Here is a 16,918-nt window from a genome sequence, read left to right on the forward strand (position 1 = left end):
CTTTGGCTGGGTCAGAAGAATACTACAAGTGAACCGTATGCTTCCTAAATGCAATCCTCCATACTTTTGGTCTTCTAAATCTAGAATTTTAAATGTCTAGTAAATCTCAATTTATTCTTTAAAGTCCATCTCATCACCCCATAACCTCCTCTAAAAGATCTTTTCCAGATACTTTCCGTGCTACTCCCAAAACCACCCACCTTATTCCATCATCTTAGTCCAAGTCACCATTATCACCACTCGCAATACTTCAAGAACTTCCTACCTGCTCTCCCTGTTTATACTCTTACCTTCTACAGTCTAGTCTCCATACAACAACCCAAAGGAAGTGTTTGGAGTATAGATCCATGCATACTACTGTAATTGCACTCAGAGTAAAATTCAGTCTAACACTTACCATGGCCCATATGGCCCTACATGAGCTGGCTCCCAGTAGTGCTATGCCTTCGCCTCTTGTCAAGCTCTCCTGAGCTCCTGCTGCACCAAAAAGAAGTCATATCTGTCCATTCCATGGAGCCTCCCATTTGCTGTCCTCCCTCCCTATATAGCCTTCTTATCTCAACTCCCACAGATCAGATCTTCCCATAATTGGTTCCTCATCATTTGAACTTCAGCTCCTCAGAGAGGCCTGTTTAGACCAACCCACAAGTAGCTCCCACTCTCCCATCACCAGTCACTATCATATCATCCTTTTTATGCTTCTTTTTAATGTCCCTTCACAACACTCATCACAATCCGGACTCACATACACACATGCGCACATATATATACACATACATATATATGCATATATACAAATATAATATACATATATATACATATATAATATATTTTTAAGTTGCTCATTACATGTTTCTCACCACCAGAAGGTAAGCTCCTTGAAGATAGAAAGCTGAATGAGGTGGTTGTGAGAAACAAAGGTGAGACACAACAGATCCTGCTCTTTTCTTAAAAGGAAGAAGCTATTCTTGCTTCTGGTATTATTTGCACTTCCCAGCTGGCAGAAGAGTATAAGGCGTGTAGCAAGTGTTTAAGTATTGTTAGAATAAATGAATGAATGGCATAATCAATCGTTCATTCCTTTGAATTTCCGTAGTATTCTATTCCCATCTCTATAAAGACATTCACCACATTGTAGAGTAGGGATTTGTCAGGATCTCTTTCTCTCATCCTTGATTATGAGCTCCTTAAAGAGAGGATTGTGTATCATGAAATGATGTGTGCTAATGCAGAGAATGCGGCATTATCTGTGTAGTCAGTACTTCTCTAACTTTAACCAGTGCACAAATCACCTAGGGGATCTTGTTAAAATGCAGTTTCTTATTCATATCAGAATCAGAGGGGGAGGACTCAAGAGTTTACATTTCTAGCAGGCTTCTAAATGAAGTCGATGCTGCTGGTATTTGGCATATTTTGAGTGGAAAGGCATATATTAGTGGATGCTTCAAAACATTGTGGGGTTTTTTTTTCTTCCCTTTGTATTTGCTATAGAGCCTTTTATAGCACCCGGATGTAAAATACATGTTAAATTAGTATATATTAAGTGAATGAATAAATGAACGAGCAAGTCCAATAGGCTCAAATTTAAAGAAATGCTACAGAGTCATAAAGAGTCAAGCAATCTGCTCACTGAAGGCCTCACAACTTGGCCGAGTCTGGTCTAGAACCCTAGCCTCTAGCACTTTCTATACTGAGTCACAAGTTCCTCCTTCCAGCTCTTTCCGAAGATTGGAGTTTAGATATTCAAGGATGTTAAGGATGAGGGCAGAGTGGCTCCCTATCTCATAATAAATGTCAAAGAAAGCTGGAGGAGCCCCGAGAGAGGAAGAGGTCCATTGGGTGGTAACTACCTGAAGCATTCTTAGCACTGCAGGCTGTCAGCTTTCTCATGGCCCGTCCATGTTGAAGGATCATCATCCAAGACACCTTTCTGTGCCAGGAGAGCAGACAGGAATTTCTTCTTGGCGAAATCTGTCACACTTACAGATAACATAAGCCAGATGCTGAGAGGGGTCCCACTGAGATCTGTGAGGGAAAATACATAGTTTTAGGGAGCTACAAAGGAAAATTTCCATGACCTGGGATTGTGGGGGTGACAAGCAGAACCAAGAGAGGGAAGGCTGCCATCTTTCCAAGAAGCTTGCAAAGGAGGGACTGTACTCACAGTACAGTCTGGTTCAGCCTCTGCTCCAAATGAGCTCAGAAGTAGTTCCCCCAGGCAGATGGGTCCTTAAGTCACAGCCCACCTGACAGCACTGGAGCCCTCTGGGACTCTTCACACAGTAGCACACACTATGCACTTGGACCATGGCATCTACTCAAGAAGAGTCGATGTCTGACAACAGACAGCTGAGCACAAAGAATAGCCCAGGAAACAGATGTGCCTTGCTCCCCCGGCAGCAGCATGGGAGAGGCTATGGAACACACAGAAGGAGCAGATGTTGCCAAAAAACTGACCCAACTTGGAAACTTTTTCCAGACTCTTACCTTTCATCATTATTTCCACCCGTGTTGGTCCTGAAAACCAGGGGGTTTTGCCTTGGTCCTTGCAATCAGTCATTTAGAGCGGCATGGGGCCAAGCTTGCAAGGAACGCTCAGGAATCAACCAGTTTTCCAGACTCTGAAGAATTGTATGGTTCACTCTTTCCCAGATGACCCTTAGCACTTAGGAAATTTGAAAGATTCAAAGCATTGACATAAAGAGAGTGTTCGCCAGCTGTTTTGCACCTTCGCTGTGAGCAGAAGCAAAAGTGCAAGCTGCCCATTGCACCTTTCCGTCCGATAGACAGACGTACTCTCCTGACTGTGGATAGTGGATACGTGAGAGCTTCAGATGCGAGCTCCTTTTCTGCAGACTGACCACCTGCTATTCGAAATGTGGTTCAGAAACAGCAGCAGCACCTGAGAGAGTGGTGAAAATGCAGGATCCCAGGCCCCCCGTCCAGCCCCAGATGTGCCTCTGCCTGGGGTCGTAGCTCCAATCCTGGCCAAGGGCGAGGCGATGGATTAATGGGGAATCACCTTCCCTGGGATTTTCTCCTGCTGCGCTGCTTAGGGAGGGGCCCCCGACTGCTGTGCAAGAACAGAGCCTGCACTCCTGCTTTCTCCCAAGGATGTAGCAGGTTTTCATCCTTAGGCACAGAAAACAGCCAAGTGACATAAGCTCAGATTTTTCTCCATGAATCAAAGATAGAACCAAGGGCAGCCCCGGTGGCTCAGTGGTTTAGCACTGCCTTCAGCCCAGGGTGTGATCCTGGAGACCCGGGATCGAGTCCTACATCGGGCTCCCTGCATGGAGCCTGCTTCTCCCTCTGCCTGCGTCTCTGCCTCTCTCTCTCTCTGTGTCTCTCATAAATAAATAAATAAATAAATAAATAAATAAATAAATAAATCTTTAAAAAATATTAAAAAAACAAAAACAAAGATAGAACCAAGAGCGGCTTCTTGCTTTTTAGGAAAGAGCAGGATCCATCGTGCCCTGGCTTGCTTTCTAACAACCATCTCACACAGCTCGATGCTCATAGCTTCCCCTTTTCTTCCTCCCACTTCCTTGACCCGGGAAAGTTGCTGGCAAGGAAATCTGGCTCATCAGGGCAAAGGGGGTGTCTGTGTGTCTGAAGGTTTGGTCGAGTGGTTCAGACCAGGCAGCCGTGCTCTCCGTCTCCATCTCTCCAGACGGCTTTGAGATCCTGGTCCACCCTTGCCATTTGCTCCGTCGCTCTGCGCCCTGCCTGAGGCCTCTCCGTGGCTCCGCTCGGCTGTGAGTGCACCCCACTGTCCCTGTGAGAGCTTACTCCCCTCCTCCTCTCTAGCTTTAACCCCTCTTTGCCTGGCTGCACACACCACGCCTTCTCTCCTCGGGGAACCAGTGATGGCAGATGGCTGCTTGGTGTTTGAGACATCTTCACAGGTGAGTGAATATGCCCCAACCTGGAAACGGTCCCATTGGCTGCCCCTTCGTGGACTGAGAATATATACCCCTGGAGGCTACGTAGTGTCATAAGAACCCATCGGGCAGGAGAACCTGGCTGGAGTTCAAATCCCAGCACTGCTGTTTAAAATGTGTGTGACCTTGAGCAACCATTGGATGTAATATTTGTGTTTAAATTCCTCAGCTGGGAATTGAGGATAATCATATCCACTTCCTAGCCTGGTACTTGGCACAAAACCCCATTGGTTTTCCTAGGCTTCCTCTCCTTGCACAAAATCTCTCTTGGCTGACTGAGTGCCTGGTACCAGATTATTTCCCTGTCGCTGGTGCTGGGTGTACAGACTACCTGTCATACCCTTTAACCTTCACTCTTTTGCTCCAAAGACAAGTGGTCAGGACATCTGGGGCCTCCTAGAACTGGCCTGTCCCTATCTGTGTACAGTCATTCTGGAAATGTTAACCCTTCTCAGATGAAAGAATTCACTATTGCCACTGTCAGAAGCTTTGGGACAGCAAGGACTCCCAGGAGCCCAGGGCACGCATCCACCTGTCCATGTCCAGGTGTTTCATTCAGGTGGCCTTATCCTGTGTGCGAGTTTTAGCCACTCTGCAATGCCTTCATTGCTATAAAAACAAACAAAAAACATTTTTGAACAGATCAATTAAAATTTAATGAACTTTCTACAATTAATAACCAAATAGTTACTGTGATCTTTTAATTAAAGATTAATTTTGGAAAAAATGAAAATCGTAAGAATAGTTATATAACAGTTTCTATCCTCGGGTAGTCTTTGACTTGATGTTCTCAGGAGATATGAACTCCACATAACAGTTTTATTAGTTCTTATTAAAGCTTTGATACATGTACTTCAAAGGACTGGCCATCCTCCTTTTCATTTGAAGTATAGGAATCTTCTCTGGCATCTGGGCTGCTTGGAGCCACTGCTGCCTTCTATAGGTCTCGGAGCCAAGATCCTAGAAGAAAGAGATGTTTCTGACAAACCCAATCTTCCCTAAGCCTGTTCTCCTTTTCTCAGTCTGCTCCCACAGAGTGACAGGAAGGAGAAGGGGAGGCAATGTGACCAGGGACCCCCATAATTAGTGCCCTGCCCCACTTAGGAATTAGTAAAGGGTACATGGCCTGGAGACCAGATTGTAATCCTGGAGTTGGAAATCATCATGAAGATTCCCTTGCCCACCCACCCATTCTGTGCTAGAATCTTCTCAAGCATCCTGATCCTTAGGGGGTCACCTAGCTTCTGTTTTTAAGCCTGTCAATGAGATTTGGTTAACTCAGGAGTCGGCCTCCCCTGCATATAGATACCACTTTTTTACAATCTTTTTTACATTGAGGCACTCTCCAATTCCTCATCTCCAGTCATAGGCCCCAGCGCTGCCTTCTGGAACACTGCAGAATAATCCAATCCATCTTTTCCATGAGACTCACATGTCTAAACCCGGTTGTTATTATTTCCCCAAGTGTTCCCTTCCTAAATGCATCACCAACTTTCTCAATCAATCTTCTGTAGACAAGACGTCCAGACACTGTTCAGAGTGTTTTGGTTTCCATTCTTCTCTTTGTTAGTGTTCTTCCCAAACAGAGAGTCCAGAACTGACCACAGTGCTCTAAGGGACCTCTGGCTAGGAGAGATGAGGATAATTTGCTCTGTAGGTAGAACCCTCTCATTATTCATATATAAATAAATGACGTGGTACTTAAAGCTTATATATGTGTGACTATATATATTTTATATATTGCATATTTATATAAACATCCATCATATATACAAAGCCTGGTAAAGTCTATCATCAGCCAAACCCCTCCCAGATATTTCTTTGGTGCACTACACTCAAACCCATCCGTCCTCATTCTCTGTTTGTGAAATTAAGCTTTCTTTCAGACCTAAAACCCAGAATCCACTTTTATCTTTGTCAAATTTATCTTGTTCGTTTCAACCCATCTTTCCAGATACCAAGATCTTTTGAAATTTGTTTATATCATTTGTCATATCAGTTGACCTCTGCTTCATGTCATCACAAATTCGATAAGCACATGCTCAATATTTCATTCAAGTCATTGATAAATACTTAGAACATGACAGGGGTAGACGAAGCCCTTTAAGTTGCTGCCTGGAGACCTCCCTCCCTATGGCTATCGTTCTAGAGATCAACTCTCTCTTGAATGGTGTTGCTCTATCAGCTGCAAATCCACGCACAGCCTGGATTTTCTAGGTCACAGGGAACTCTGTCTCCAGCCTTAGTCTATTCTTTTTTTTTTCTTAGTCTATTCTTATTCTGTGTGTCTACACTACCTATCCTACCATTACCATCCCTGTCTGAGAGTCTAATAAAGATGTCAAACAAGGAACTAAGGTTATTTGGCATGACTTACTTCTAGGAAATCGTGGATGTTTCTGGTGACCACCTCTTTATTTCTTCTGTGATCACAGACCATCCACTTAATAATATGCTCTAGCATTCTTCCAACAGTGAGCAATAGATCACTTGCCTATAGTTTTTATAATTCACATTTTCCCCTTTGTAAAACTGAGGACAGTATTTTCCTATTAATCCATTTCTTCATATGATAGTGTCAAGACGGCCCAAAAGTGTATTCCTGCACATTAAATTCAGGGTCCAAGGAATTGTCTGCATTTTTAAAACAGATTACTGAGCCAGACCGAGAAGCGGAGCCTGAGCCTCAAAGAATTCTCCTGAACACCTTAAGGATTTACCATCAAGGCCCGGCTAGCTGTTAGAAGATGGAGGATAAAGGTAAGTCTTAGTTTTCTCATCCGTACAATGATGGGATCTATTCTAGTTCAAAGTTTTAGTGATTTAAGAGGTTAGCTGCCAAGGATGACCAGATAGGTGGCTGGATTTACCTACAAGGATCTGATTCCTCTCCCCACCTCTTTTGGAGGCTTTCAATAGCTATGAAATGTTTATATGTCTTCTGGACACAAGCATCCACACAAACACACACACACACACACACACACACACGTCAGCGTCCACAATCATTAACTGTTTTTCCTTCTGGTATGTGCATTTGATGAGAATAAAATCTGCTGTTTGAACATTATTTCTATGTTATAATGAATCTGCTTTAGGAACAGCTTGTTACAGAGTCATCTGTCAAGAATGTATTACTAATGCCATTTAAGACATTCTTTGTAATATGTTACTAGAGAACAGCACTGGGTCTAGATAACATTTATTAAATATTAGAAACATTGTCAAATAACTTCTCAAGTAAAGTTTGAGGGGCTTGTGTGTTAAGAGCCATGTAGATTTTTAAGGAGAATAATGAACTCCAATATGAACAGAAATATTTGTGATATTATGTCAAATCCAACATACTCAATTTATGTTCCCTGAGACATTCCAGGGAATATCTATTTATCCAAAGAGAACTGTAGTAAGCAAAACAGAGGGAGGCCAGAAAGAAATGCACACACACACACACACACACACACACATGCACACACACACACAGTATCAGCAGTACCAAAAGGCTGCTGCCAAACAGAAGATTAAGAAAAAGGGTGTAAAATTTACCCCAAAAGGCTAGGAGTAACCTTCTCTAGCCCATTACAAAGTAGATTGGGATATCTATTTTACCTTTACTTCCTTAGATCTAGGTGGAGAGATCTAAACATGGTTCTCCATCCTCACGCACTCATGGGACATTTCTAACCTACACATGCCTAAGCCAAAACCTAGGTAGGCCTACCTTCCTGGTAGAATTTAATTCCTAAGCATGTTAATTTTGAAAAATCTCTAAATAAACCTCCGGTAGGTTGTTAGGAATCCCTTTGCCATAGCTGCTGCTGTTTTTGATAAATACCCAACGAATATTTAATGCACAAAAACACTTCATTGCACTGAAAGTCAGTATGATGGAGTAGTTGAGTATATAAGCCCTAAAGTCAAAATCCTTGGGTTCAAAAATGTCAACTACCTTCAAGCATCTCTACATCTGTTTCCTCTGCTATGAAACAGGGCTGTGAATCCCATTTCCATGGAGAGCAAATGAGGTAATACACATAAAGGACTGTTTTGTTTTGTTTTGTTTTTGGTGAGCATTCAAAAGTGGAAAATTATCTTAAAATTATCTTTTTTTTCAAGATTTTATTCATGAGACACACAGAGAGAAGCAGAGACACAGGCAGAGGGAAAAGCAGGCTCCCCAATGAGCAGGGAGCCCGATGCAGGACTCGATCCCAGGACCCTGGGATCACGCCCTGAGTCGAAGGCAGATGTTCAACCACTGAGCCACTCAGGTGTTCCAAAAGTGAAAGTTATCTTAAGCAAATATACTCTTAATTCCAGGATCTTGGTTGGGACATGCAGCTGTGTTTTCTGGTGAAACTATGGCCTGCTTCACCATGCACTGCCTTGCATTTGATTTTTTTCCTGCCCTGCCTTGGTTCCTTTTTACCTCCATCTTGCTTCACTCAGATTGCCTCTTCCACTTACACACAATAAAGCATTTGCCATAAATTTTGCCTCCAGCCTCATTTTCCAGGGCACTACACAAAGACTCTAGGATTACCAAGGCAATAACCAGATGAGCTGGCAAAGAATGTTATTATGCTTTTGCATTGAAAACATAAATACTCATCGTCTAAATCAGAACGATTATCAAAGGTGATGATAAGCTGCAATGGTCTGCCTTGGACTTGAGGGTTAGAGTAGGTGCTGATCTAGAGAATAGACTCCACTTCCATGCCCCTTCCCCCACATTCCCGATGAAAACTGCCAGAGGAAAAGTTCCCTTCAAGTTCAAAAAGACTTTTTTCCCTGATAACAGCCCTGGAGGTGACCCATGGGAATGGGGCTGGATTCAGGATTCAGGCAAGCCTCAGGGACTCTAGAGGCCTCCCCTGTGGGACAAATCTACTTGGGAAGAGCCTGAGAAGCTCCAGAACTTGAAGGCCGACTTCAATCCCCAGGTACTCCTAAGGTCCTAGGATCCAAGATCCATTTAGGAGAGAGAGCCCATGGGAGACTAGGACTCTGAATAGCTGAACCTCTTTTTTTTTTTTTTTTTTTGCATAGCTGCACCTCTTGATCCAAGGTCTCAATTAGATGGATTCTCTCTACCATCAACTCACTGTAAAGCAATGACTATTTCCACAGGTCCTGCCCATCTTCCTGAAACAGGCTCAGGAGCTGGAGAGTGAGAGTCTTCACTAGATGAACCTTTTTACCTGAGGGAGAGAGCAATGGAAACAGGGGCTGACTTGTAGGTAAAATGTGTCCTGCAAAATCACGGGACCCTACAGAGAAGAAGTCTATCATCCAAATATTTGTCTAAGCATCATCATGATTAAACTTACTAAGTATGTGGGGTTCCAAAGAGAAATCGAGAGGAAAGGCCACAGTTCCTGGAGTTAGTTGTCTTGGGTGAAAGCCCTCAACCTTCTGGGTGGGAGCAGGAGGATGCAAACACCAGTAGCAAGAATCAGCTCTCTTTCGGCCTGCCTCCCCAGGGGGCCCCAGGCAGGGATTCTTACCACCTCCTCCTGCCAGGCCTAGACCAGCCTGCCCTGTTCCCGCCCACACAGAGAGGGGATGAGGGCAGGTATCAAGGCCAAAGATTGCCTCAGCAACCAGAGTCCTTATTACTGACATCACACACACACAACCCTGCTTTTCCTTCCTAAGTTTCCATCTCTGAGCTTTAGCATATCCACGGGTTTTTAACATTTTGCCCGAGATTTAAAATTTTTCTCTTTCCTGTACCTTTTGCATCTTTTTTCATATGATTGGATCTGGCCGTCTGCTCACTTGCTGCTGTGTTTTGCCAGGTATAACCTGACTTTGGCTGACCCACCTGACCTGACAGCCTTCTCCTGCCAGGTATCAGTGTCTGAATTTCGGCTCCAACCCTATGCTCCCCAAACTCTACACACACACACACACACACACACACACACACACACCGCATTCCAGAATGATAAATGACCCATTTAATGACAGACTTTTAAAAGAGATAAAAACTGTCTAATTCTATTCAGGAGTTTCCAAGCTCGATCTACTATCCCCATCATAGCATAGAGTCCAAATGAATCACAGAGACAGCCCAGTGATACTCCGCGTAGCTCAGCACATAAGTCCTTCGGTGAGAGAAGACCTAAGCAACGCTCCATGACCCTGCTGGTGTCAAGCTGATTTATCACCATCTGCTTCTACTCTGTTACCCAAACATCAGGAGCTCAAAAGCCCCATTTTTGCCATTGACAATAAAGGGAAAGAGAAGTGATGCTGGGAAGTGGATGAACTCAGAAAGAGGAAAACAAATCAAAGCTGTCTGCAGGTCTCCATCTGCGCCAGACCCACTCTCTACCTGTGTCTCGGCCCAACTGCTGCCGTGGGCGGATCGTCACTAAGGAGGCAAAAAGTTGTTTCCAGAGCCACCAAATTCACATTACTTAAGCAAGATTGAACTGTTTAAAATTTCAGTGTTGTCCGCCAAAAAAATAATAATAGGAAGTTGTATAGAGCAGAATGTGCTGACAGCAGTAATGTTTCGGTAATAATTCATGTGTAGTAGATGATGCTCTGGAAGTCCGCCCAGCAGGCTAATGTAGATTGGGGATGCTCTCCTACTGATGGCCAAACGATTGATTGGCATTTCTGCTCCATCATGAAATCAGCTCACAAATGAAGTGGAGGAACAAGGGAATGAAGGAGAACCAGTAAGCAAGTTTGGGTTAAGAGACCAAAGTATCACTTTCAAGCTCAGTGTCCAATCTCAGCCAACTCCCTGGTTTTCTGCTATAATTTCTAAAGAAAAAAAAAAGCAAATCATCTAATAAAAATGACATTTCCCTATTCATTCTGTTTTCTACTTGGAACCAGCTCTCCCTCCTAAAGAAATTAGCTGCTCCTTTCCAATTGTTCTGCTAATAAGATCCATACAACCAATTAATTCTTCTTTTGGTGCCCAGAGGACTGAGTGGTTATCATCTGCTTCTGTTCTCATTGGTAAATGTACCATCAACTCTTAATGTCAGTGAATAGGCAACATGTTTCTCTCTTTCTCCAGGCTCTATTCACCCTGCCATCTAGGTGGCTTTAGGGTCTCCTGTGCCCCTGAGTCAGAAAAGGAAAAATCACTTCTGAATTATGATCTATGGAACATAGGTAAGAAAATATGCCTCCTTCTGACTGTATTAATGCATAACAAAGCAAAATGGAAATACACTTTTAAATTGTATACATTAAGTTTCCTGGATTTAATGTGGATCATTAAAAGACTTCCAAGTAGATATCCTCAGTATTTTGTGATTGAAGGGTAGGAACTACAGAAAATTTCCAAAGGGCTTACTAAGTGCCAAGCAACTGTAACGTGAGTAGGCCGTTGTGTTACATCCTAAGTGCACCGAGTATACACTGGGCTCGAAAAATAAATTTAAAAAGTGAATGTAAAATATCTTGTTGACAACTTTTGTATTGACTCAGCATTGAAACGATATTTTAGAAATATTAGGTCAAATAAAATATACAATTAAAATTAATTTTACCTATTTCTTTGATTTTTTTTTAATATGGCCTAGGTTCAAACCTCTATTTCCTGTAAGTGCCTCAAGCTCCTGGGCTGCTGGTCTTCCTCTGGGAGGCAATATGGCAGAAATACCCAGAGAACCAGGTCAACCTGGGTTCAAGCCCAGCTCTACTCTTTATGAGCTATTTCTTCTTAAGTTATTCACTTACTCTAGTCCTTAGTTTTTTCATCCATAAGTTAATAATAATTAATTTGCAAGATAGCTATAAAGATTAAATAAAAGGATATATGTAAAACAGTTATTACCATGCCTGGGATATAGTAGGTATTCAGTAAATTAGGACTGTTGTTGCTATCTGTCAAAAGAAGTGGTTAAACAGTTGATGGCTAATGGCTCCGTAAATCTGTTACTGAATAATTGCATGCCACTTACCGTGAGGTGGTCATTCCAAATCAAATTATGGATACAGAGGAAGCTTTTTAACAATTGCTGGCTACTCTGTTGATGTATTTTCTGTGTGGATTTAAAATATTCTCTGGGATTGTTTTAGATCTTTTTGAATAGAGATATGAAAACATCCTCAGATCTAATTCCTTCTGCTCCCTGTTCCATGTCTGGACACTGTGACTCATCTTAGGGGACCATTCATATCCAATCCTGAGGATGAGAATCTCCCACCAGCTGATGTGTTGACCACATCACCCGTGGAGCCCAGGGCTCAGTGTGTGCTAGAGAACCAGCGGTGAAGACGTCCATCCTCACCTCCCTTCAAGGACCTAGCTGGCTGAACCTTTGAGGGCAACACTCAAAAGATTGATGGAAGTAAATCTAGCCATGTAAATAAAACTAAACAGAAGGCATCTTCTTTACCTCTTCACTTCTCATTGGCTTGTTTAACTTTGGCTCCAGGACTTGATATGATCCAGCCCATGACTGCCTCATCAGCGGTATTTTCATACATGGTCCTCCCTCCTTCATTCTGCTCCAGGCAAGTTGGTCTTAATTCAGCCCTCCAACACACCAAGGTGTTTCCAGCCTCAGGGCCTTGGTATATGATGTCCTCTTTCCCCAAATTTTACTCAACTAATTCCTATTCATCCTTCAGGTCTCTGCTCTCATGTCACTTCTGCAGAAGGATTTTTCCTCATATTTTATTCTAACATCATCTTCCTGCCCCTTACGGTCCTGATCACAATTTTACTCTTTCTTTCACTCTCGGGATCATAACTCTCTTGGTTATTTGCTGCATTCCCAGCACCTCACACATGATGTGTACACAGCCACATTTGTTTAGTCAATGCACAAATAGATAAAGAAGCATTGGCTGTCCAAACTGGAATTTATTACTCATCCTCCTTTCTACCACCCGTGTATTCTGATTTCTTTCCTTTCCCACTCCAGATCCTCATGTCAAGAACTTCCTCTCTTTGGTGATTCTTCAACAAGTTCCGCACTCAACCTGCAAATTGAAATCGGTGAATTGCTCTATGGCCTGATGATGCAGCCAAGAAAGAGTTACATATGATTCATCAATGCCCAAGAATAATGTAAATAATAAAAATAGCTAATAGTTTTAGCATTTGGAATGTGCCCACCAATGTACGATGATTACTGGGCATACTATCTCGTGTGTCCTTCATAATAGTCTTACAAGATAGAGACTTTAATTGTCTTCATTTTACAGATGAGCAAACGGAGACCTAGATTAGGCCATTCGTTTGAGGCCATACAGCAGTTTGTTGCCAAGAGGAGACTGGACACAAACAATCTGATTCCAACCCTTATGCACCTCATGTCTGGAGTTCACTCTTCCTAGCTTCAGAGACCAGCTTGGTCAGTTAGCTCCTTTCTGACCTAAGCTCCACTCTGCTTCCTGCCCAATCTACCTAAACTCCTTTAAGGGGTAACATCTTGATGGCAATTTCCAAAAACCACTCCAAATTCAAGTGGAAGTTATTTTTTCCTCAATGTTCTGTTCTGGAAAAAGATTGACCAGGCTCTCTGGTTCTCAAATCTAGCATTTTCTTAACTTAATTTCTATAACTCTTTAAAACGACAACAACAACAAAAACAAAAACCTAAAAAAAAAAAAAAACCACCAGTCTCTCTCTGGTTTTCACATTTAGCATTTTACTACCTAGATTTCTGTAACTCTTAAAAAAAAAAAAAAAAAAGAACACCCACCACTAACAACAAAAAGAAATGAAGGTCACTGTGACTTTTGAATTTAATGGGGAAGGTCAGGGAGGAGGGAAAGGAAATAAAACAACATTTATTTAGTCCCCTCTGTGTGTCAGCCATTCTTCAGTTTCACGCGTCATCTCATCCAATCGCCTAATAGCCCATTGGGTGGTTATTAGTATCCTCCTAATATACAAGATCTCTATCTTCAAGATAACACAGAGTCTCAGAGAAATTAAGCAATTTGCCCAAGGTCACACAGCTCCTACGTCTTAGACTGAAAATGTCATATCTATTTTTCTTTGGTTCCCAAGTCATGCTTTTCCCTTTATATATGTCATGCCCATAACCCCTGACCTTCCTGGTTTATCTAATAAGCCTCCTCACATCCCATTTCTCAGTTTCTGTTTCTTATCCCTGTTCTTATGTAGGTTCTCTCCTCAGACATCTTCCTCTGGACACTGGGTTCTAGTTCCTCTCCCACCCCTCACAAGAAAACATTTCTTTTCCCCCCTTTCTTTTCTAGAGCAATGGTTTGCCCAATGTATATTTATGTTTATATGTATGTTTATTCGATTTACATTTGCAAACAACTACATTTGCATATCTCTTTTCCACAGCCACGTTTCGCAGAATGTTAACCAAGGCAAGAGTCCTGAGCGGAGGCTGAGGGAGCATTTTATTTGGGAGCTGGTCTTGTTCGAATGCAAACACATTGTGACGTATCATCATATTAGCAGAAAGTAGACCCTAAGGGACTAGGACACAGGACAGACCAGCTCCGATAGGATAAGGGAAAACCTTACATAAGGCAGCTAATGGATGAGGGGGCAACACAGCTACTGGGGATGAAGTGGAATGGAAACCCAAAGAGCTCTGGGTGCCCTAGGACACTGCAAGAGAGAAGGCAGCCAAATGAGATAGTCAGCACATTGAAAAAATGAATACTGCACCTCCATTTTTGTTCAGTCTGGTTCTGAAAATATCATTACCATTAACTTATCTCTAGAAAACAAATAAAAGACCACTGGAGAAAGATATAATTGTAATGGGATCCTTATAGGAGATGCCATTGGCCACAGAGGCTCTGGGTCACTCCCTGAATCTGATTAGACTGCATACATAGGAGACATCTATGAAACAGCAAGCATCCAGCACAGCAGCCATAGTGTCTTGGCTTCCTCACATCACTTAGGCCTGGCATTTCCCCTGGTCAGGCAAACACAAAAGAGAAGTCTGCTCATATTAGTGAGGGTCCCAGGGAGGACCTACCATGTAAGGTTTGCACCCTCCCAGCAGAAGACTGCCTTTTAAGATTCTTCCCAGAAGTCACTGGACCCTCCCTGCCATGGGTAAAGCCTGTAGGCTTTAAGTTATAAGCAAGACAATCGAATTGACTTATAAATGCTGCAATTTCAGTTGAGCACCAAATGCCATGTTTGAATGACAACTGTAAGAGATTTTTAGAGATACAATTTGAAAATATTGACGGGCTGTGTGTGCCCACGGTGGCCCAAGCATGAATGCCTGGCTGCTCTTGATAAGAGCCATAACTGTATGCAGTTTACAGTTCCACCCAAAAGACCCTTTAGCCCTCTTCCTGGGACTGCTCGATGTGAAAAGACACTCTCTGGCCATTGCTGTTCAAATTGCTACCACCCCCCCCCAATTCCCCCCACACCCCCCAGTAGAATGGATGCTATTTGCGTCCACCCTTCACCTGTGCATGCAGCCATTCCTACCGCTGTGCCTTGGCTGGGTATGTACCCACTTCTCTGCAGATCTGCCTTTGGTTAAGCCGGAGCTTCGCTAACTCTGAGACTATGCTCTTCGACCATCTCCAGAGCTACAAAACCCCAAGCCTTGCCTCAGGTGCATCACGTTTTGTAGGTGATTTGTACTTCAAAGATTCCCTGAGGGATCAGAGCTGAAGTGAGTATCTGGAAGAGAACATAATCTTGCTTAGCCTTTTCCTCCTGCTCCATCCCCACTCCCCTTCCCCCATGAACATGCCTCCCAAAACATGGTGTGTATACACACACACACACACACACACGCACACACACACACAATGGAATACTCTTCAGCCAAGAGTGAGAGGGAGTTCTGCTGTTTGCCACAACATGGATAGACTTTGAAGGTGTTACACTAAAGTGAAATAAGCCAGAGAAACACAAATACTGCAAGTTCTTACTTTCATGTGAAATCTCAAAAAGTTGAACTCATAGGACCAGAGAGTACAACGGTAGTTACCATGGGCGGGCAGGGGGTGAGAAAAAAGGGGAGATATTGGTCAAAGGATACAAATATCCACTTAGAAGATGAATGGATTCTGGGGGTCCAATGCACAGCACTGTGATTATAGGCAAAAATACTGCACTGTATACTTGAGTGTTGCTAAGAGAGTAGATCTTTAATGTTCTCACCACAGAAAAGAAATGGTAATTCTGTGATGTGATGGAGGTGTTAGCTAACACGATGGTGGTAATGACATTGCAATATATAAGTGTGTAAAACCAACACTTTGTACCCCTTACACTTACCCAATGTTATATGCCAATTCCATCTCAATAAATCTGGAGGGAAAAAAATCATTTGAACCAGGATCCTCCATCTGCAGCTCTGCTTCTAGGAAACACTGCTAGTGGCAGGGCTCTCCTGCCCTGGACTGGACAAAATCATTCTGGAGCCCTAGGCTGGGCAACTTCCCATCCCTCTCCAACCGCCACTCAGTTCTGCCTGCTCCCCGTTAGAGACACACCTTGGGTGCAGGGTGGTGGGAGCTGTGCTCTGTCCTGGGCAGGGCACTCCCGGAGGACCCAGGAAGAGGCAGGCCTTCCTTTGACTCTATCATATCTGTGTCCCCTACCAGATGAAGAGTCTGCTCCTGAGGTCACCTACAGAACTACAGAATGAGGAAAAGAGTTTTTGACCCCACTAAACCCAGGTTGCTCTTCCTTACCCCTGGAGGCAGTGGGGGGGTGGGGAAGGTGGGCTAGGGAGGCTCTGTGTGGGGGGAACAGAGGTTGGAACCAGAATTCTCAAGTCTGTGCAGGACAGAGGCTAAGCCTCTCACTGGTACCTGACACTCAACTGTCCTGACATCTCATTTATTTATTTATTTTAGAGAGAGAAAGAGGGAGCACATGAGTGGGGGCGATGGCACAGAAGGAGAAGGAGAGAGAGAATGTCAAGTGGGGTCCCTGCTCAGTGCAGAGCCCCAGAAGGGGCTCCATCCTGTAACCCCAGGTTCATGACCTGAGCCCAAATCAAGATTTGAACACGTGA

At 43.3% G+C, this 16,918-nt stretch overlaps 1 long non-coding RNA gene across 1 annotated transcript in view; it reads right to left on the reverse strand.

Annotated features, from left to right (window-relative positions):
- LOC140635916 (uncharacterized) overlaps nt 1-16,918 on the reverse strand; it is a 55,853-nt gene that overhangs the window by 10,387 nt on the left and 28,548 nt on the right. The window contains exon 4 of the long non-coding RNA XR_012033258.1: nt 1,851-2,025. This is a non-coding gene — a long non-coding RNA (uncharacterized lncRNA). The remainder of the gene's footprint in view (nt 1-1,850; nt 2,026-16,918) is intronic.

The sequence above is a fragment of the Canis lupus genome, chromosome 6, assembly GCF_048164855.1.
Source record: "Canis lupus baileyi chromosome 6, mCanLup2.hap1, whole genome shotgun sequence".
Lineage (NCBI taxonomy): Eukaryota > Metazoa > Chordata > Mammalia > Carnivora > Canidae > Canis > Canis lupus.